Source organism: Lissotriton vulgaris, chromosome 2_1 (assembly GCF_964263255.1).
Source record: "Lissotriton vulgaris chromosome 2_1, aLisVul1.2, whole genome shotgun sequence".
Lineage (NCBI taxonomy): Eukaryota > Metazoa > Chordata > Amphibia > Caudata > Salamandridae > Lissotriton > Lissotriton vulgaris.
The window spans coordinates 1,419,332,694-1,419,355,949 of NC_141687.1; the positions used below are offsets into that span (position 1 = coordinate 1,419,332,694).

Consider the following 23,256-nt stretch of genomic DNA (forward strand, 5'->3'; position numbering starts at 1 on the left):
CTGACTGTAAACAAAAAATAAGGCTGAAGATCTCAGCATTGCATCTCTTTTCATCTTGGGCTACTAACAGCTGCTAAACATGAGTCAAGCAAACGTTATACATAAACACACTGCAAAGACAGAAATGTATAAGCTTACAAATTATGTTGCATACATGCGAGTGTTCTTCACAAAGCCTAACTCTGCCCCTGGGCGGTGTCAGAGTTATAAGAAGGAGGCCAATGAGAGTGAGTGTTGTTACATCAAGTTTGTTGTTGTTCCTTCTGCTGCGCCCCATCCAATGTTTTCAAAGGAGAACGCGATGGCGTTGAGAGTCATACCTCTATGTCGCAATGTATTTGTTTTCATGCAGTAGCCTCTTGCCCACATCGTCGCTGTTTACTCTGGAAAGCCAATTTTTCCTACCAATTTTGTCATGGCAGGCACCAGTAGTTCTGTAAGTTTCATTTTCCCGTAGGTCACGTGACTTCGTAGTAACCGGGAAGAGAAATCAGACGTCTTTCCTCGGTGTGTCCGAGATCCAACACCTTCTAGTGCTCAGCGCCGACCTAAAACCGAAGCCACCGACCGAGCAGTTCCCTTAAAGCACACGAGAGTTCGCGTTTACAGCGGAATCAATACCCGGGTGAGAGGAAGAGAGATGTGAATATATTGTTGATTTTAATGCGTTAAACGAAAGCGAAACTAAATGACACCCCGTTCCAAGTCTTGCCCGTGGTGTCCGCACATTAAAGAAAGCAGCTGAACCTCAACTATTGCAGTAAACTTTCTTACGGACTCACCCAATATTGTGGCACAAGCTGTCTGTATTTTAGGAAAGCTCCGGTGACAGGCAGGGCGAGATACAGGAATAGGAATCTGTCATAATTGAGGGCCGTTTGTGGTTTCACCTGAATACAGTAGTAGTAACAAAGGGGCAGATTTACAAGCCCCCTTGCGCCACTTTTAGGTCACTTTTAACATGGGCAAAGTGACGCAAAAGTGGCCCAAGGGGCTTGTAAATCTGCCCCAAAGATCGTGCCAACCTGGCATCCCATTTTTTAGCGCCATCGCAGGGAAAAGGACAGAAATGCACCGTATCTCAGCGGTATTTATTTATTTATTTATAAAGTTTTATATAGCGCGTACTTGATCCCGAAGAATATCAGAGCGCTTTACAGATTGAGGGCATGAGGTAACATCAGTACGAGAGTCAAATAGGGTATATACATAGAAAATGCAAAAATTGTGCACAGGAAAGGACCAATATAGGCATTGAAAACATAACGGCAAGGGGAGCAAATACAATAGAAAAATACTGGGGTGGCATCCATTCTTGGAGTGTGTCCGAAGCGCTAGGAGCTGAGCATCGCTCTTCTTATGAAGGTAGGAATTTGTTCATGAGGAATCTTTTTGCTTCCTTTTCATCCTTCACTCGCGGGGCAATCTTACACTGATGCACAAGGAAAACATTTTACAAAACTAGCAAAATTATTTAAGAAGCCTTAAATTAAAGTTAAAACACGAATCGTCTAAAAGAGACATAGCACAACTATTGAAAGGGACATCTTCCCCAAAGCTGGGCTAATGGAAGACCGAAATTGACAGATGTATGGGGGCTGAAATAGCAGTATTTCTCGCTAGTGGTTGCCCAACCAAACATAGGACAATTTAGACCCGATGGTCCTCATACCGGGGGATGAAGCTTCCCCCATTACCACCCACTGACCCCTAATGGGTGCCCCGTTTTTCTTGTATATTATTCTGACTATCCCTCATTGTTTGATAATGGTCTCTTATGCTAATGTATCATATTCTTGTGTTGAGGTCTTGCAATGTCTGCAATTTGGTTAAGTTCTACCTACTGCATGTTTGGCAGGGGTTTAACATTGGTCACAACGCTGGAATTATCGTGATATTATGTAATTTTCTCCGCCTTTCCAACTAAAAACCAAATAAAATCTGTTGTAAAAAGAACCACAAACTGTCAAGAAATGCTCAGAGCAAAATGTGACATGATTATTTATACGTGGGGAGGCACACATGCAGCGCTTGGAAATTGTTCGTAAACCTTTGTATTTAATCTTGGTTTAGAACAGAAATACAAGTGTTATCACAAATATGTAAACAACCCTGATACAGCGGACACTTGTTTCCTCCACTGGGGTCCTTCCTGTGAAGTACAGTACACCTTCTCAGATCCTTCCTACAGCACATCACAGACCATATTCCCTGTTCTTGATGCCTGCTACCCTTTTGGACTGCAGAGCTGGCCATCAGATTTATATTTAGATTTCATCTTCCACTGCCTACACCTCTATCTCAGGCTGTCACGATTACTCCCATTGTTGTATTACTTTTTCATCTCTTATTTCTACTGGGGTTCAAACTGCAGTGCAATATATGCCTCTTTTTCTTGTATGTATTATGTTTTTACTCTCAATCGGATGCATTGGTGAACTTTAGGTTTTGAATGTCATTTATGGTTTGGTGTTATTTTGATTTTCTTTTTTATTACAGTACTTTATTTCGGCCTCTAGGGCCATTAAAGTGCTTCAGACAGGCCTTGTACACATCTGGTTTAAAAGACACTATTAACAAAGAACTTCGGGTCGATTCACAAAACTAACCCCAGTTCATTCCTGCCCTTTTTCTTTTGACACAGGGTAGTGCAGCAAGATTCCTTGTGTCACTGTTTTTAAGCCTGGCCCTTTGAGAATTTCGCAGATTTTGTCCCAACGCCCATCATAGCAGTTCTGTTTTCCTTGTGTACTGTTTGATGCATTCCGCATTACTGGCAGCATCTTTTGACACTGCCGCCAATTTGATTCGCAGCAGATCTTTATTTGAATTTCAGCCTGTGAGAGCCGACTGCTGCGTGTAGCAGGTCCGCGGCGGTGTCAAAAGATGCTGCCAGTAAGCGGAGGAGATTGAGCACGCTCCTATGCAGAAAGGGTTGTGCTTACAGGGGGAATTTCAGCATCAAAGTGGGGCAAAGAACTTTACGTGACGCGCCGAGATTTGAAAAGACAATTTGACAAGAGGGCTAGGCGGACCCACGGGGGTAGAGAGGCGCATTGACTACGTCTCCCACAATGCCGAGTGGCTACGCCCAACGGGGCGGGGGATGGTTGGAACTGAGTTTAATGCCTGCAAACACGCCTTTCGCCTCTTGTCCTTTTCAACCAGCTGCTGATGAAGAGGTAACACTTGAAACGCGTCCTGGCTGGCTGATAACATTGGCGTTTATTGTGCCCGTGTGAAGTTTCTCTGCTCACAGGCTGAAATTCAAATAAAGATCTGCTGCGAATCAAATTGGTCTCCATTGGTTCTTTCTGAATTTGGGACTGCAACTCTTTGGATTTGTAACGGCCTCCCAGGGTCGTTGAGAGAGCCGACTGCTGCGTGTAGCAGGTCCGCGGCGGTGTCAAAAGATGCTGCCAGTAAGCGGAGTAGATTGAGCACGCTCCTATGCAGAAAGGATTGTGCTTACAGCGGGAATTTCAGCATCAAAGTGGGGCAAAGAACTTTACGTGAGGCGCCGAGATTTGAAAAGACAATTTGACAAGAGGGCTAGGCGGACCCACGGGGGTTGAGAGGCGCATTGACTACGTCTCCCACAATGCCGAGTGGCTACGCCCAACGGGGCGGGGGATGGTTGGAACTGAGTTTAATGCCTGCAAACACGCCTTTCGCCTCTTGTCCTTTTCAACCAGCCGCTGATGAAGAGGTAACATTTGAAACGCGTCCTGGTTGGCTAATAACATTGGCGTTTATTGTGCCCGTGTGAAGTTTCTCTGCTCACAGGCTGAAATTCAAATAAAGATCTGCTGCGAATCAAATTGGTCTCCATTGGTTCTCTCTGAATTTGGGACTGCAACTCTTTGGATGGATATATATATATATATATTCACTGAAAAAACCATAGGTTATAGTCGATATATAGTTAGGAATTTGCATTTACAAAACCTTGAAAATTCAATGAAAAAACCATTGGTTTTAGGCCATATATAGTTAGGGATTTGCATTTACAAAACCTTATTTTACTCGCATAAAACCATTGAAATTCCATATATAGTTAGATGCGCTAACTATATATCGCGCACCCGCAATCCACTGCTGATGATGTCACATATTACATCATTCATGACATGCTCAGTGACATCACTGATGACATCACTGATGACATCTCAAATGACATCACTGATGACATCACTGATGACAACATCCAGTGACTGTATGTTTCTGTAAAGTTAAAATATGTCTTACATATTGAAGAATGAGTGGATGTATAAGTGTCTGGATGAAGGATTTAGTAGGTGCATGACTGACTGAATGAGTGAGTGATTAAATGTGTCTCACTGAGTGAATGGGTTAGTGACTAAACTGTCTTAATTTGTGCATCATTATGTCTGTTGTTCTGTAAACTGCTGCATGTGTTGATCAGTAGCTATATGAGTAACTATATGGGTTATTGATTGGTTGCCCAAGTATTTGTATGGGAGACTGAGTGTGTGTGGGTGGCTGGGAGGTGTATGACTTTGTGCATAGATGTGTGAGCAGTTGATTCACTAGATGTATGGGTTAAAAGTGCATGTGGAAACAGCTGTATGGGCGGTTGACTGTGTGCATGAGTGTATTGGTGAGTGAATGGATTTCTCAGTGCTACATGTCAAAGTAAGTACATATGTAAAACACAGTACATGTGAGAGTTGACATATATAAATAACTGTGCATAAGAGCCAGTGAATGTGTGAGTGGCTGTATGGATCATTGTGAACTTGTATCAGGGATTGTATAAGAGAGTAAATATGTGTTAGTATATGTTTGAATAAGTAAGGTGTGTATAACTGTATAGTAGAGGAAATGGAGGTGTGATTGATTCTTTGCAAGACTGACTAGGTGTGTGAGTAACTCCATGGATGAGTGACAGTCTGTGAGTTTTTGTTTACACTGAGTGTATCTAAGGTTATATTAGAGTCTGAAGAGGTTCATCGTATTATCACATGAATGATGTCATTAGTGATGTGCTCAGTAATGTCAAATGAGATGTCATCAGTGATGTCATTTGAGATGTCTTCAGTGATGCCATCAGTGATGTCATCAGTGATGTCATTTGAGATGTCATCAGTGATGTCATTTGAGATGTCATCAGTGATGTCATCAGTGATGTCACTGAGCATGTCATGAATGATGTAATATGTGACATCATCAGCAGTGGATTGCGGGTGCGCGATATATAGTTAGCGCATCTAACTATATATGGAATTTCAATGGTTTTATGCGAGTAAAATAAGGTTTTGTAAATGCAAATCCCTAACTATATATGGCCTAAAACCAATGGTTTTTTCATTGAATTTTCAAGGTTTTGTAAATGCAAATTCCTAACTATATATCGACTATAACCTATGGTTTTTTCAGTGAATTTCAATGGTTTTTTAATAGCAAATATGAAAAGCTTTAAAATGTCAAGTACGTGATGGATAAAAACTTTTTCGTGTTTATGCACGCTGATGTGCTTTGAACGCTGCCCCCCTCCCCTCTTTTCTCTTAGTAGTACTCTCTCTTTGCAGATAGTGAAGAGTAGTTAACGCAGGCCTTTACCCCCGTTGTAATCCGTCCTGCCTGCTTGTCTCTCCATTTGATTGATTATTATCCAAGCATTTACTGTTTTACAATTGATTCTCTTTGGTTCATTCTCTATTTCAAACAAGCACAAAGTCGCAATACTCTGTTTAGTCTTTGCAGATCGTGAAAAATCGTGTAAAAAAATAAAAGTAATCGAGCAAAATCAGTAGGCCACTAATTGGATCTCTTTTTGACCTCGCTAAAATAGAAATATTATAAACAACCCTTCATGAGAAATACGAAAATAGTGAGATGAACTGAGCTCCACACCATGAGGGCTGCAAGACAGCTCGGCTCCGTCACCCATCCCGCCCAAAATAACGACAAACCATATGCAAATATTAAAAATATAGACAACACACCAGCAAAGAAACAGGGTAAAACATTTTATTAAATAACTATTTACATAACGTTGGTTTATAAGATGATGTCAGTAGTGGACCGATGTGTGAATAGGTCGGAAGCAGCACAAGGCGCCAAGATCCGGATGGCAAGTCCTGGATGTTGGGTGCCATAGTTCAGAGTTCTGAGTTTGAGCCTTTTTCAATGCCTGTGCTTTGTTGTTTCCCCTCCATCAAAAACAAAAAAAAAAATATAAAACTGTGCAAAAATACAAAAAAATCAAAAAATGTTTACAAAAGCAGTGCTTGTAAGACTGTCTAAAGCTTATTTCCACCTACTGCAGCTTCACTATTCTCAAAGTAAGTGAGGGTCGTTTGTGGACCTGACTGCATTTGAAAACAATGTTATATGGTACCTCCCTAAACCGCTTGACGGAGGCCCCAGAGGGGCGGTGTGATGGCACGGACTCGGAGAAGACGCTTGGCTCCGACCCCCTCCCCAAGTCTTATAGCACTGGTGTAGCCTGAGATCGCCCCCGACATAGGCGTCCGGCTCCCGGGGTCCGGCGGAACTTTTTGCCTTTTGATGACTCTTCTATTCTGGACTTTGTCCCACAATCCGTTTGACCTGAAGACACGCTGTAGTGGGGCGCCCCTTTACCGTTTTAGTTGCCATTCCGCCCGCTTTTGCTACACTGTGCCTCTTCCGCCATTCAGCTGTTTTCCGCCCGCTCTTGCGACTACAGCGTCTCGCTCACCATGTAGTTAAGTTGCTCCCGCTCTTGCGGTGCAGCGATAGGCGGCTGCCACAGGACTCTCAAAATGGCGGCCGGCTCTTCGGTTTTGGGCCTGGTCCACTAAAATGGCCCTGGGACACCTTGGAACTCGGACGCTTCCCTGATAGGGCTTGGGTCCCATTCTCGAAAGCGTCCCCTCAGCCGTGAAGATTCTACAAAAGTCTTGGGGGCCCCCGACTCCCGCAGGCTTCTGGTGGGGAGCGGCTGCCATGTCTGCTCGTGGAATGGCCACGACGGAGCTACGAGATGGTAGTGCTCTCATGCTGACGCCAGCTTTATTCTGAAACATCCAGAAACACTGTAGACTACCAATTCGATCAGTTCCGGTAGCGCCCCAACATGACCCGGAAGAGAAGAACTTGCCCTCCCCTCTTTGACTGATGGTTCTTGTTGCCTGTCCCCTCTGTTGTCATTTAACAGAACTTTTTGGACTGCTGAAAGGGGTTGTGTTCCGAACGCTGGTTGGTGGAGACATTTTGACTATATTCTTGACCTACGTTGTCGCGTAATGCGTTATATGACACGCCGCGTTAGCGCACCCGGAAGTGATCCGGAGCGCGGCGCGCAGCGCGTAACGTAAGCATAACAGGTCATGTGACTTGTTAATAAAACTTTTCATTGGTTCATTTTACTTTTGTTATTTTAATGATGAAAAGCTTGGTCATATGACCTAAAAATTACGCTTTTTATTGTTTTCGAACATTTTTTTTTAAACATATATGTTATAATATTCCAGGCTAATGTACTTTCCCGGAAAATTTACAACTGTCCTGCAAGTAAAATATATTCCTTTTTCGAGAAAAAGGGCGTTTCTTCGTTCCATGACGGAGCCGTTGAGTAAAAGAGACTCGGCCTGCTGTCTTAGTCGCCGATACGCCTGATTATCAGATTCTTATCGATCACTTTATGTTGCAGGAGTGGAAAACACAACTGCCCTTGACCATTTATCTTTACTACGTTCCTACATATTATACCTTTTATCCGTCATGTAATTGGACTGCTTTATTTCACTTTCCTTTTACTGATTCGAAAACAGTGACTAAAAGTAAAAACTTTACCAATGTAAATACTACTACCGTGTTTTGTTTTAAAAACCTTTATTGTGAAAATGTCAGTATACAAATACGGGCCTATAACCACGTGGGCCGGCCACGGAGCAAACTGAAATCGTATATGATGAGGAGACATTTACACTGTAGAGGAACGTAACGAGCGGGCCATTAGGTTGCAAGAACTAAGGTGTCTAACAGTTGCGGAATCGGTGGACGTACATTTTGTAATTAAAATACGACAGGGCCACTTACAATAAAATTTTCTAGATATACATTTGCGGGCAAGGAGTTACGAGTCCCATTTATACCGGCGCCATTTTGGGCGAGGCCGGGCAGGTCCAAGATATAGTCAAAATGTCTCCACCAACAATCGGCCAGACCAGAACCCCTTTCGGCCCTTTATGCTACAAGATGGTGTCTTCCATTCAGAAAATATTGTTGGCAGCATTTTGAAAGGAAAGATAAACAGCCGTTCTCCTAGTGAGTCTCACATTGTTACATTTAGGAAGAATGTTGAAGAGTAATATGTGGAAAATCTGAAGCCATTTTTCTACAAACTCTCAATCAGCGTTGGATGGAAAAAAAAATCCTGAAGAATGTACAAACTGAAAACCAATTTTTGTCTGTATAGCATCAACAGCAACGCTTGAGTCAGCTTTGTGTCAAGCCGCCATTTTCATTCAATCAATAGCGTCCCCCTGCACACATTCAGGAACCTGGTCGTGTCTTCAGGTGAAACGGATTGTGGGACAAGAAGCAGAAAGGAAAAGGAAAAAAGTTCCGCCGGACCTCGGGAGCCGGCCGCCTATGTCATGGGCGATCTTTGGCCACACCAGGGCAATAGTGAAGCTGCAGCAGGTGCAAAAGAGCTTCAGACAGTCTTACAAGCACTGCTTTTCTAAACATTTTTTTGTATTTTTGCACAGTTTTATATTTTTTTTTTGTTTTTGATGGAGGGGAAACAACAAAAAAACAGGCATTGAAAAAAGCTCAACAGTGCAGGGCGCCTTGTGCTGGTTCCGACCTATTCACACATCGGTCCACTACTGACATCACCTCATAAGCCAACGGGGCACCCCACACTGACTTTCGGCGCAGCATTGTAGGATGGCCACACCAGTGCGGCAACTTGCTGGACACCACCTCGGTGCCATCCGGATCTCGGAGCGTTCGAGTCACTGTACCGCAAGAGTGACCGGAACTCAGCTGGTCACGCCGTCTTTCGGCGCAGCATTGTAGGATGGCCATACCAGTGCGGCAACTTGCTGGACACCACCTCGGTGCCATCCGGATCTCGGCGCGTTCGAGTCACTGTACCGCAAGAGTGACCGGAACTCAGCTGAACACGCCGTCTTTCGGCGCAGCATTGTAGGATGGCCACACCAGTGCAGCAATTTGCTGGACACCACCTTGGGCAATAGTGAAGCTGCAGCAGGTGCAAATAAGCTTCAGATAGTCTTACAAGCACTGCTTAGAACTCTCAACTATGGCACTCAACATCCAGGACTTGCCATTCGGATCTTGGCGCCTTGTGCTGGTTCCGACCTATTCCCACATCGGTCCACTACTGACATCACCTCATAAGCCAACGGGGCACCCCACGCCGACTTTCGGCACAGCATTGTAGGATGGCCACACCAGTGCGGCAACTTGCTGGACACAACCTCGGTGCCATCCGGATCTCGGCGCGTTCGAGTCACTGTACCGCAAGAGTGACCGGAACTCAGCTGGACACGCCGTCTTTCGGCGCAGCATTGTAGGATGGCCACACCAGTGCGGCAATTTGCTGGACACCACCTCGGTGCCATCCGGATCTCGGCGCGTTGTGCTGCCTTCGGCCTATTCGCACATCGGTCCGCTACTGACGCCGCCTCACGTGCCAACGGATTTTCTACGCTTTTTGTAGCCCTATGCCGCATAACAGGTCATGTGACTTGTTTATAAAACTTTTCATTGGTTCATTTTACTTTTGGTTTCCTAAAGATGGAAGGCTTGGTCATATGACCTAAAAATAACACTTTTCATTGGTTTAGAACATTTTTTTTCCCAAACGATGAAAGCCCCATCTTGTTTCTGGATGATTCAGACTGAAGCTGGCGTCAGCATGAGAGCACCACCATCTCGTGGCTCCGTCGTGGTCATTCCGCGAGCAATCATGGCAGCCGCTCCCCACCGGAAGCCTGCAGGAGTCGAGGGCCCCCAAGACTTTTGTAGAATCTTCACGGCTGAGGGGACGCTTTTCGAGAATGGAGCCCAAGCCCTAGCAGGCAAGCGTCCGAGTTCCAAGGTGTCCCAGGGCCATTTTAGTGGACCAGGCCCAAAACCGAAGAGCCGTCCGCCATTTTAAGAGTCATGTGGCAGCCGCCTATCGCTGCACTGCAAGAGTGGGAGCAACTCAACAACATGGTGAGCGAGACGCTGTAGCCGCAAGAGCGGGCGCAACTCAGCTGGATGGCCGCCACCTGGGGAGGCCCGTTCACGCCGCCTCCCCCACGCCCCCCCCCCCCCCGGGCCGCCCCACGCCAATTTTCGGAGCAGCATTGTAGGATACCAAAACCAGTGCGGCAGTTTACTGGACATCACCTGGGTGCCATCAACATCTCAGCGCGTTCTGCTGCCTTGGGACTATTCGCACAACAGACCGCTACTGACGAGGCCTCCCTCCGCACCACCCTGGACGCCCCACGCTGTTTTTCTTTGCTGCATTGTAGGATCCCAAAAACCAGTGCGGCACCCAGGTGACATCACCTGGGTGCCGTCCAGAACTCAGCACGTTGTGCTGCCTTGGGACTATTCGCACAAAAGACAGCTTCTGACCATTGTTGCTTTTTTTTGTGAAAAATGTTTAAATGTTTTTACAGTTTTTGTTCCGTTCGTTATATTTAAAAGTTAATAACGTTTTATAATCCTACTTAGTTGGAGTGTTATATATTTTTTTAAAAACTGGTGAATGGGGCCTTGAATCGGGTTATTGTCATGTGTGGGCTTTGCAAGTGTACTGCTACAGGATCGGACATTTCAAACTCAAATGCACGTTCTTTTTCTTACCCTTCCGAAGCATGGAGCGCAATAGCAGGCAGAGAAAGGGTGATGCAACTATTGAACACTGCCTGGCCTGGAAGTTGCTGGCAGTGCCCCCCCCCCCCCCCGCCCGCTCCTGAAAGAGGACACACACACACCGCCGCCCCGAGTACTTCACAGATCTTTAAAAGACCATGCGCTTGTTCATGAGGCTTAAATGGTTTATCACCCCTTCTAGAACCCCTGCATCGACCCTCTGACGTTTCCTGGAAGAATTACCACGTAACACAATACCAAGCCTTGTCAGCTGAAACCCCCGAGGAATCGTGGGGCATATTATCAAGGGGGTTTATCTCCGCTTTTTTGGCTTTAAAAGCCAAGAAAGCGGAGATAAAATTATCTCCCTATTACCAAGCTGTCGCTAACACCAGTTAGTGACAGCTAAAAGGAGATAGCGACCATCTTGGGCCCCGCTTTACATGTCAGTGATATTTATCACTAATGACATGCAAAGTGGGCGTGCCAAGATGTTAGCGACTGGAAACAGTCCCTAACATCGCTATCTCCTATTACCAACTTTTGGAGATATTCGCGCTAAGCGCGAATATCTCCAAAAGCTAACACCTGACCTGAGCAGTTCTTAGCCATGTTATCCAACGGGAGGTGGATAACATGGCTAAGAGCATTTGCTCGATAATACATGAATATCGCGGACTTTTCTGCGATATTCATGCATTGCGGCCGTTTTTTATCGCATTTGCGATAAACCTTGCTAATAGCAAGGTTTATCTGCGATAAAAATCGCCGATGTGCGGCGATAATTTTTGTCTCTAAACAAGTTAGAGACAAAAATTATCGCTAGTTGTTGGTAATATGCCCCCGGGTTTTTGCTTGCAGAAATCGGGAGGCGGGAGACTAGCACTGAAATCATTAGTCTCACGCCCGAATCGGGAGGGTTGGCATGTCTGGATTCTCTACAGCTGGGGCCATAAACTACATCCGCAGGGGTAGGTGATAGCCTGGGACCAGCCTGGCATCTAAAATGGCTGCCGTGCACGACAAAATTGTGGCATTGGAAAAAAGGCAAGATGGCGCAGACAATGTTTATCAATAAGGATTAATTTATAACAAAATATTTTATCGCAGTGACAAATTGGCGGTCAACACTTCCTGATTTCCATCGAATCGAACGTTAACAGACGTCACGCAGCAAAAAAAAAAAAAAGCTCACGCACAGCCGCTGGAAGAGATGTATCAACATATATGAGCCTCCTCAGCCACCCTCAGGAAACATAGGGGATTAGGATAAGTCTCCCGCACCCCCTTATACCTAGTAATTTAATTAAAACGAAGCACAAAATGGCGAATTCCCGTTTCGCTACCAGTTTGCGGCCCAGTTCGCGGCCCGTGAAGCGCTTCTACCGTGAAAAATCATTTTTTTTTTATTTTCCCCACGGGACCCTTTAATAACCCCAACAACAGTCCTAGGGGGTCAAGAGGGGTATACCTTGCCCCCTTTCATTAAATTCCCCCTTCGTTTTTCACCTCTTCTTCTCTCTCGATCCTACCGAGAGATAAGATGGCGGCCGCTCCGGACTGTTTAGAATGTTGACGGACACCGGAGAGCCAATCAGCTTTCTGCGCGCAAAGTTCCGTTTCGCGAAAAGTAAGCGAACCGGAGCGCAGTCCGGAGCGCTGTTACAGATATATATCTTGTTTTGAACGTTAATTTCTCAAAAACTACTGGAGCACATATATTGAGACCTAGCAAAGGCACATCGGGCTAACAGTCCCTACAATTTTGCCAAGTTTCGTGCAAATCCATTCAGCCGTTCGAGCTAAAAGTGAGTCCAACCGCCCTATGGAAATTAACATGGGAAAAACGCGTTTTGGGACCCCCCTTTTTTCTCGGCCCCCCCTCGACAAAACCCCCCCCAATTTTCAAGGGCTGCTCAGAAACAAAATGTGCCATTTTCCTGAAAATTTCAGCCGATTCCGTCCACAAACGCCAAAGTTATTAGACATAGAATTTTCAAAAATCCCATAGGGAATAAATCCTAACTATATATACCTACTGGCGATAGCCAGTAGGTAATATATATATATATACACACATACATACATAGTAGGGGATCACTCTGGATGTGCACCTCCCACACCACAAAGAAAACACCTCAAACGCTCACAGCCACTGGCTCACATCACAATGGCAATAATCACAAAACTCAATACATCACCTGATGCATACACTGCCCACTTCTATCCGGGGGAAGTCTTCGCACAGCCGGGGAACAGAGCTTAGCAATCAGGGTTCAATCCGAGATAAACACGTCTCCCCTCACTCGGAATACAAACTTCCACTTCCACCAGACCAGTGGAGGCTCCCCCTTTTAATACAAGTGAAAACGTTGGTCGAAGCTTTTAGCAAGCCTCGCCTCCTTTTCCCATCAGATTCCGTACCACTCCGTGCCAAGGACACAACATGGGTTGATCAGGCCTTTGCTATGACTTCGAGATTCGACTTCGACATTCCTCTGAAAATAACTGGTTTCTACTAGCATGCAGAGTGCAGAAAACAAAACATAACTACTCACCTAGAAAGGCTCAGAAGATGGAGACAGCTCAGAAAATGGAGTCGCTTAAGCATAGGCCACTAATGCAAGCTGGCATAAGATTATGCCAAAGCCAATAGGCAAGACCTGCCATTAAGCAAGATAAAGTCGGAAAACAGAATGGTCAAAGCCAATAGTATGAACTCATAATTCTCACCAATGACACATTCCTACACAACTGCACGTCTACAAATGCACATCCCACACGCTCTGCTCTTGGCAAGACTGTTCCACTCAGTAACAGCTCCCACTGAAAGACATCAAGATTACAGAACAGAAGAGAAGCAGGCAAATGCAGGATCATCCTACATTAAGGAACACACTAAAATCAATTAAAATGGTGATAGTTGGAGGTCATCATAGGGTGCCAGACTACAAAAGTGGCTCTTTCACTACAGGCTTAAACTTTAGCCTGAGTTCTTGCTTAGGACTTGTGGAGCCATGGAGCCACCCATCCAGTGTTATTACTGTCTCAGGAGTTACAGTGCTATGTTCGATGGAATTGATCGAAAAACACTATGGACCAAACCTGCTGCTTGGGGAATACAAAAACATCTCTTGGCAGCTATTATAGCCTTATACACAGACACCTGGACCCTGATAAAACGAACCCATACCCACGTCGCCCCAAAAATATACACAAACAAAAGCCCTGAAACAAGTATGCGTAATCACTCCAATTTTGTTTAACCTGTACACTGCAGACCTAGGTTTTGAATTGCTGAAGGGGAATCTTGTTTCTCCGAATCTTGGGCCTTGGTTACCCATCATTCAATATGTAGATGACCTGGTAATATTAGTCCACACAAGCATTAGTATGAACAAGGCATTGGACATTTTACAAAGTTACAACCCCTCTAATTCCCTAAAAGTAAATGCCACAAAAACCAAAGTTTTAATCATTGGTCAAAAGGCTAAAAACATCATTTGAGAACTTGGGATCCTTAATCATAACCGTGGCTGGTAAATATAATTAATTACCTTGTTGTCTGCCAAGGGCCAGAGATAAAGACAGGCAAAACATAATTTGCCCTTGCCAAGCTCCACCACAAACTACAGAGCCCAACAGCTGACTGGATCCAAATAGTAACTTGTGGCAAATTATTACCTACCATAAGCTATGGGCATCTCACCGTCCCAGAAATGCTTACAAACACTCTAGTTATATAACAGTACAGGATGTGGAGGGGGCGCTAGGTGGCGCCGGACTGCAATGGCTGCTCCGGTGTAGAGCGACCGCCGGGCCGGGCGTTTAAAGCATCATAACCCCCATCCTGCCAACTAATATCCTGCCCAAAACATTGGCAACAGACCCCGGGCGGTCTCCTGCAGCTGAGGTGTGATTCTGGAACCGGAGCTCTGGTTCCCGCTGAAGTAACGTGCTGGTGAGAGCCGCGGCGGGGAGAATAGGCAGATCGCGCTGGAGGACTGCTGCTGGGTATCACGCGAGGCCACGGCTGTGAAGGCCTGCACGCGACGTGGCAGAAGACACTGGGCAAGGCCTGGAGGTTTGCCATATCGCCCCAGCGGTAATCCGGTCCTTGGTGCAAACTCCAAAATGGCATTGTGGGCACCCCTATAACTAGGAGCAACTCACCCAGGACGAGCCTCCTGCAATAAATACACGGCGGAGGAGCTTGGGCCCCGTAGGGCTGAAGAGGTGAGAGCAGGAGGAGGCAGGACACGGGTGGGATCTGCTACAGCGGCAGGGCTCCGGTACAGACTGAGCTGGCGAGGGCACATTTAAAGGGGATGGCCAATGCTGAATAGGACGAAAGGTGACGAAAATTACAGTGATAGCCGCCATTTTGCAACCAGACGCGATGCTGAGCTAAGGAGGCTAAAGCAGGCCTACTAGTGCCGGGAGGCGGAAGAATAGACACTCCGCTGCCGCGCTGGTAAGCACATGTAGTGCCTTCACCCTTGCGGGCTGCGACCTCTCCCCAGCTTATCATAACTGTGCCAGGGCACTGCCACGGGAGCCTCTTGAACATCCGGAGAAGGCCGCCATTTTGGAAGCGGGATTTACAGGTACCCTGAGGCTCGATATTGTTGCCTACGAGCCGAGGACATTTGTGAGCTGGTCTGACCTGGGCCACTGGGGTGATCGTCCTGATCTCAATCTGGACGGGGTCCTGAGACTGAGGAAAAGCTGACAAGGCTGGGCGCTGTAAGGTTGCCTGCCGGGGGATACTGGGACTAACCTCCGTCCATCAGTCGAGCTCAGGCTGTTGACACCTTGCCGGCATGGGTAAGATGGAGCTAAGACAGGTGAAATTGGCGTTCGACACCCGCAAAACACCCAGCTCTGTGTCTAGGGACCAAGGTGACAACGACCCTCCGGAGACAAGGGAGGAAGGTTGGAAGGCCTTGCTGGTGGGCATGCAGCAAAGTCTCACCTCCATAAACTCGAAAATAGACTCTATGAGCCACAGGCTGAACAACGTCGTAGCGAAGCTGGACAATCATGAAGAGCGGCTGAAGGAAGCTGAACATAGGGTGTATGATCTGGAGGATGGAGCGGGGGTGAGTAAACAGCATATGTTACAAATGGAAAAGCTCTTGAAAGTCATTGCTGAAAAAAACGAGGAGTTGGAAGCCCGCTCCAGGAGAAACAACGTTCACATGCTAGGCCTGGCCGAGACCACTAACACGGGTAGGCTGGAAGATTTCATGGAATGCCTACTTACTGGCCTATTTGGGAAGGACTCCTTTTCAGCTCAACTGGTTATCGAAAGGGCTCACCGATCACTGGCCACGAGGCCTCCCCCGGGCACCCACCCACGCCCTATGATAATGCGATTCCTAAACTATCGCGACAGAGACACGTTGCTGCGGCTAGCGAGAGAAAAAGGGGAAGTGAGGTACGAGAACACCACTCTGTCCTTCTATCCTGACTTCACCCAAACAGTGCTGAAAGCCAGACGCAAATTTCTGGCTGTGAAGAAAAAGCTGCAGTCCCAAAACATCCAGTATGCAATGCTATATCCTGCGAGGCTACGGATTCACCACAGAGGAACTCAACACATCTTTAATACTCCACAACAGGCAGAGGAGTATCTCAAGCGCGACAGACGATCATCTTCCAGAGAAGAGGCCATGAGACGCCGATCGAGATCCCACTCGCCGCTGTCGGAGCCATCTTGAGGATTGCGGAGTACATGGGACCAGGATCTCAGCCGCAAGCCGTGGGGCTTCTAAAAGACACTCTGCTGACTGGTGATGTATAAACTCAGTTATTGACGAGATGGCACAGATGGTCGCCAAGCTGCTCGCCTCTGTACCGTCAGACCGACCCCCTGAGGTTCAGGAGGTTGCAGATGGCTGAGTGGCAATGGCAGGAGCCCCTAGTGGCCCCCTATTGAGGGAATTCCCCCCAGTTTCTTTTTTCTTTTAAATGGTTCAAAGGTTGAGAGCCCAGGAGATCTGTTCTTGGGAGATTAGAGGGGGGGGGGGTTGTTTCTTCCGGGCGAGTTGGGGTAGCTGGTGTGGGTGATATGGGGAGCGACATGGAAAGAAATAATGGGCAGGGATTCTACCGTGAGTATGTGAGTAAAAGAGGCGATCAGTGGGAAATGGCATGTCAGCAGACGGAGCTGGTGTCTGGTAGTAGCAGGCTACGACTGCTGCATTTAAAGTTTTTGCATCGACTACATCACACGCCAGCTCGCCTACATAGGCTGCAGCTCCGGGATGATGACAGATGCCTTAGATGTAAGCAAGGCCCTGCAGACTTCATGCCTCTGGCATGGAATGCTCTGCAGTTGCTGAATACTGGAGGGAGGTCTTTGCGGGACTGACTGGGATGTTGGGGACCCATATTGAGCCACTCCCCACCAGGGCCCTACTGGGCCTGGTGGCAGATATCAAGACACCACATCACACATTTCTCATTATGGGCATTATGCTAGCTCGAAGATAAGTGGCATGCAGATGGGGCAGGGGCAGGGCGCCTAAGTTTAAGGGATGGATACAAGATATGACCACGTGGCAGGAATATTTACAAGCTTATGCAGAACAATTACCGTTGAAGTCCCGGCCAAAAGATATTTGGGGCCCATTGATAGCTTACCTTGCAAAGCAGCAGGGGGAGGACCACACAAGTGACATAGGAGCAGGGGTTGAAGACACTGTTGAATGAGATGTGAGGCTGCGGAGCGGGGAGGATGATGGGGCGAGGGGAGGTAATGGAGTCATGTAGTGGTGGGGCAGACAGATGCCAACTTAGTGGTGTGTGGCAACATGTAGCCTCTATCAAGTCTGCTGCTTGCTGGTAATTAGGACGATGAAACTCACGTGCTGGACTCTACTATGAACTTGCTGCCGGACTTTACTCACTTAGCCGAGGATTGCTTTTGCAGAATCTAGAATGATACAGGGAGGGGAATAGGGGGGGTATCTTTGGGTTAGGGAAAGCATACATGAATATGGTATCAATGTTGCACCGGTGTATAACAAGTATGATGTTTCATGTTTTGTACTTTGGAAAAAGGATACAAATAAAGGTTTAAAAAAAAAAACAATACAGGGTGTGGCTTTAATCAGTAAGGCTGAGCCCTTTTGACCTTCTTCTTTTTTGCACCAAACAATTGTTTGTCTAAATTATGATATTCATGTTGTGCACTTGTAAGTAATAGCTTTTTTGAACTCAGAATTTTCGAGAGTAGATGGTATGCACAACCATGTGGTGTATTAATTATTGCTTTGTTTGGTCTAAACACCTTGGTCCACCAACTAGAGATTAGATTCAGGGATCCAAGGAGTGGGCATGCGATTTTGTGTAGGATGTTAATTGTCGGTGAATGAGGAATGTTGTATGAATGATTCAGTATGATTGTGAGTGGAATTCCACTACAATCCTCTTTTTTGTACTTTTGTCGTGGTTGTCTGATCTTTTGTATATAAAGCATTTTTTGTGTAAAAAAAAATAGAAATACAAAAAACTGATGCTGTTTAAATAAACGCTATTGAGTAGTGAAAGGTTGCATTGATCTATTGTTCTTGCGCCAAGTGAATTAAGATTGATAAATGACCATCAGTATTGGCAGTTGGTTTGTTCGTATGCACAAACACTCTAGAGCACTGTCCTATTGCAGTTCACAGAAAAATATTTGGACTCCCCAAATCCATAAGACAAACATTGATACGGTCGGAGTTTGCGCTGGCAAATAAGGATGTTTAATGCAAAAAGCGCTTAAATAAATATTACCATCAAGTGATCAGAGCAGAAGAAGCAAAAGAAGACACTATGAAAGGTGATGTAGGTGATCTTTCACGATGTGAAGCACACATGGGCAAGATACGTCAACAGCGCTTCCGCCAAACTAAATATGGTCACCGTAAGTCTAAAAACTCCTGCTGTGACGCTCCACCATTTGAAGGGCACATTAAAGAAACCAGGAAAGCATTTGTAGAAAGAATAAGATCTGAATGACATTTGTGCATATCACAAATTGCATGAGGATATGGCAGGCCAGGCTTACCTGAGAGTAGCTATGGGGAGACAATCCCTATGGAATATTTTATTGACCAGACTCTTGACACTACCTATATGGGAATTCATAGCCAACTGAAAATCAAAAACCCCAAGGCAAAGACAGTGTAGACTTTGCCCATATACATTGGAAGCAATGGTTCATCTAGTATGCTGCTGGCTAGCACTACTTCCCCAAAGGCAAATTTTTTTACGGCTATTCTTACAGCATGTTATAAGAACCTGCAGAGAGGCAGTGTCCTGTGTCTGCTCGTGCGATGTTCCCATGGAGTTAGCATGAGTTGCTAAGTTCTTTGCCATAGCAGGAAGGCTACTGAGGGAACACAGACTATATGTGTGAACAGCATAGAACTCTGCTCTAATCTCGACCTTACTTTGGTGTCGATCACAGATGATTTCTGAAGGGTTATCAGCACTGCACTTGGTCCATTTAGAGAAAGGCATTTGCCCCAATGCTTTGTGAGGATTGGACCCTGCTCCATGAAAGGTTTGTGATACTGACCACTCCTTTTTACAGGATTTATTTTATGTGCATTAGATTGGTTTTAATCCTCAGCAGTTTGTGTCGCCATTTTAGTGACTTCCAATTCCTGTTTTCATCCATGATCTGCTGTGCCAGCTCGACTATCCTGACAACCTGAGTTCTACATTTACTCCTTTACGAACATGCTGCAATAATAAGATGACTACCTTGACAGCTCCGCTCGAGTTGTATGTCTTACCGACCGTGACATAAAAATGTAACAAACGCATTAACTGCTTTGAAACTCTGGCCCCTGGGTTTCTCGTATCGCCTTTTACATTTCTAAAAATACAACATTCTATCCATGGCTGTAAATAAATGCAGCCAACGTGTTGGCTCATAAAGGAACAATGGAGTCAATTCAAATCCGCAAAAGAAAACACTACTAATTTGGGTGATGTTTTTACAAAAGAAAAGTTATCGTATACATTTTTTAAATAAATGCTTAGAAGTAAACAGACATGCTATCTGTTAGAAATGGGGGTCTCTAGTTGGCAGAGGTAGGTACCTTTGTCCAAATAGGAAACCTTGCTTCTAGTCAGGGTAATGGGGATACACAGTCTAGATAACCCCTGTTCACCTCTAGGTAGCTTGGCATGAGCAGACAGGACTATCCCAAAGGCAATGTGTGAAGTATTTGTACTCAAAACACACAGTGATACAGTGATAACACCGCAAATGGTCACCGCACCAGTTTAGAAAAATAAAGTATCTTCATATAAACTCAACAAGACCAAAACGACAAAAATCCACATACATGTAATAAGAATATGACTTTAAAAAGGTTTTAAGCAACTTGGACCATAGTAAACTATAGATTTGTGATTTCCCTCAAAGTACTTGTAGTTGCAAAAACAATTCACAAGGTCAAACATCCGCAGGGATGGGAAGCGTTGAAAAACAAAGAAAAGCTTAAGTTCCTGATACCATGGGGAGGCGATGCGACAGTTCTGCTGCATGCAGGAGAAGTGATGTGTCGAGTCCGGTCTGTAGGGGGAAGTGATGTGTCGATTCCAAGGCACTTCTGATCTGCGGGTGATGCGTTTGGAAAACTTGACGCACAGGTACGATAAGGGGAAATCCGGGATGTGTCCGCGATCAATGCAGCGGCGTCGAGTGGCGCTGCGTCTGTTTATTAAGCCGCGAGCCCCTCGATGCGTTAGTTCATTCAGCAGCGACAGGCGCTGCGTTGGTTTTGGCAGCAGCGCGGCGGAGATTATTCTCGCACAGCGGTGCTGAGTCGGGAAAACTGCCACAAGAAGAGCGATTCGTTGATTTTCTTGTTGTTGCACTGCTTTTCCAGCTCCCAACAGCAGGAACAACCTCCAGCGATCCAACACAGCCACAGGCACCTCTTGGCAGGTCAGAACTCCCAGCAAGGAAGTTCAGGGGAGCTAGACAGCACACAGCAAAGGGGCAGGACTCCTCCTCCAGTTTCTCCAGCTCTTCTCCTTGGCAAAGGTTCCTCTGGATTCCAGAAATAGTCTAACATTCAGGAGTTTTAGGTCTAATAATTCTACCCCCAAATGTCTTTGTTCTCTTTGTGCAAGGGTCTCTGAGCCCAGTCCAAACCAGTTCTGTCCTCACTGGTGCAGTATGAACACAGGAGGTGGAGACAGCATTGTGCAAGGGAGACAGACCCTATTCAGGTGCAAGGAAAAATCTCCTACCACCACTCTAAATGCAGACCAGGCCAATTGAGGTGCTAGTGAAAACTCCTCCCACTATTCTGAATGCAGCCCAGGTCTATTCATCCCAGCCCTGACTCATTCAGGGGAAGGCACGACACACACCAATTCCCCCCCCCCCCCCCCCCCCCCCACTTCCATCCCTAGTCTATACTTACTCCATGGTGACCATGTTTTCTCCCACTTTTTGAGGCACCCTCTTCCTTTATATACCGTTTCTTCTCCCCTCTGGCACCAATCACGGTCATGTTTCCAGTAACCCAAAGATGGTGGCAAGTGCTCCTCCACCTCCTTTCAATGTTCCTTTTGGCTATCCCGGCTGCTAGGGCAAGCCAAATTCTCGTATATATCTGGGTCAGTCTGAGTCTCCTTTAATCATTAGGAGGAGCCATTTGGCGTCTACAGGGACCTGTACACCTGAAACTCTAGACATTACATCCGTAACCCCCTGCCCCCCTGCTTTATCCATGGGAGGGGTCCGCAGAAATCATTAGCGGTAGAGCGCACAGGAACAGATGGGTGCATAGTATAGAGTGTGTAAATGATAAAAGTACAGCACACTAGGTAAAAGGAAGATAGCTAAGAGAGCTATTTCACTTACTGCAGTGTTCTCCCAATGTCCTCTTGTTCGTTGCTGTTTCTGCACCTGACCCAGGCCTCAGTGCTCTCGATTATCTGTTCAGCAGGGGTGGCTGCAGTGTGGTGTGGGCCAGCACACACTGACCTATTGCTCCTGGGAGTTCCATTATGTGTGCTTTGCTGCTGACCTAGGCCTACTGCCCTATGACTGCAGTGCTGTGTATCTCTGATCTGCCCAGCTGGTGGTGTGGGCCAACGACAAGAGAATAAATTGCAGAAGTGGGATCAGGGAGTCGATGTGCAACTCAAACCTCGCAATTGGGACTCTAGGGCAGAGGGAGAAAACACATTCTTGAGTCAAATGTACACCAGTGCATTCCAGGATGAGTGGCACGGTTGGATCTTCAGCTTTGTTAAACTTCCAGGACAGGGAAAGACCGATTAGGCACTAATGCCTTTTAAATATCACAGGACAGGAAATGTTTGAAAGTGCTGGGGTTGTAGTCCTGGTATATTCCACTGGACAGGAAGTGACCAGACATACTGTGACTGAACCCCTTGTAGTTACAGAGGAGAGCAGAACAGCACGAGTAGCTAAGCCAGTGTGCTTTGGGCACTTGGGCGTGCAGGTGTGGTTGTGACTCAATTTGAGGGGCACCCTGAGAGCCTTGGAAGGACAGGACTACATGTTTCTAGGTAGTTTCTATACCATCTTCTCAAATGTGGAACAATTTGAAGTTTATATCTGTGGCAATGCAAACTGAATGCCAAATATGAGTCAAGTGAAAGCCATATGTAGTTAGGTCTGTGTAGTCTGGTCTGTGTACCACTCTAGCAAATTCTTTCCCTGTCAGTAGGTGTGCGGGCATGGCATGTCACACAGATATTAGACACTCTCCCAGCCACCCAGGAGGGAAGGTAGGTTTTCAATCTCAGCTTATATTCCTGCTCACTATCAGAGATCAGACACTGACACTTCACATGTGCCCATGCTGCCAATGTTATAGTCTATGCAACATCATTTGTAAAAATAACTGTCCATAAATACAATTCTGGAGTTTGAACATCAGTAAAATACAAATGGGTGCAGATATTTCATCAAACAGGCCTCACTTACAATAAATAGCTGTAATGGTCAGATATTAGAGCAGTGGATGTCATGGTGTGTAATCACATAAAATAAACTGTTTAAAGCGATTTCTGCCTGTTCCTGTATGCTCTTTGATATTGTGTTCCATGAACAAGATTAAAAAACAGTGAGTGAATCTGGTGCTCTAAGGTGTAATGCTTATATTCAAAGACTGAGACTGTTAAAGTCTTCTCTAGTCCAGAGATATAAAGAGAGTTGTAATATCCAATTCCAATTTCATAACCTACAATCCTTCATTTAGATAGAAGAGCCATTGTATTTATTTTAAATTATTTTTTGATGCGGGGAACTGATAAGCTACTAAACCACCTTAGTTTCTTTCTCCTTTTCTTGGAGCCAGCTCAAGGCCATTGAGGCTTACAAGGGGGAGGCAATGAGGTGCCCTTGTTGCA

The 23,256-nt window shown here is 45.9% G+C and overlaps 1 protein-coding gene across 3 annotated transcripts in view; it reads left to right on the forward strand.

The window, feature by feature from the left end:
- The first annotated feature begins 273 nt into the window (after positions 1 to 273).
- NMI (N-myc and STAT interactor) overlaps positions 274 to 23,256 on the forward strand; it is a 179,160-nt gene continuing 156,177 nt past the window's right edge. Inside the window, exon 1 of one of the 3 annotated variants that reach the window (XM_086957244.1) lies at positions 274 to 625. The gene's annotated coding sequence lies outside the window, so the exon portion shown is untranslated. Of the gene's footprint in view, positions 643 to 23,256 lie in introns of all 3 variants that reach the window. The other 2 variants (XM_086957245.1, XM_086957246.1) reach the window with 2 other exon arrangements.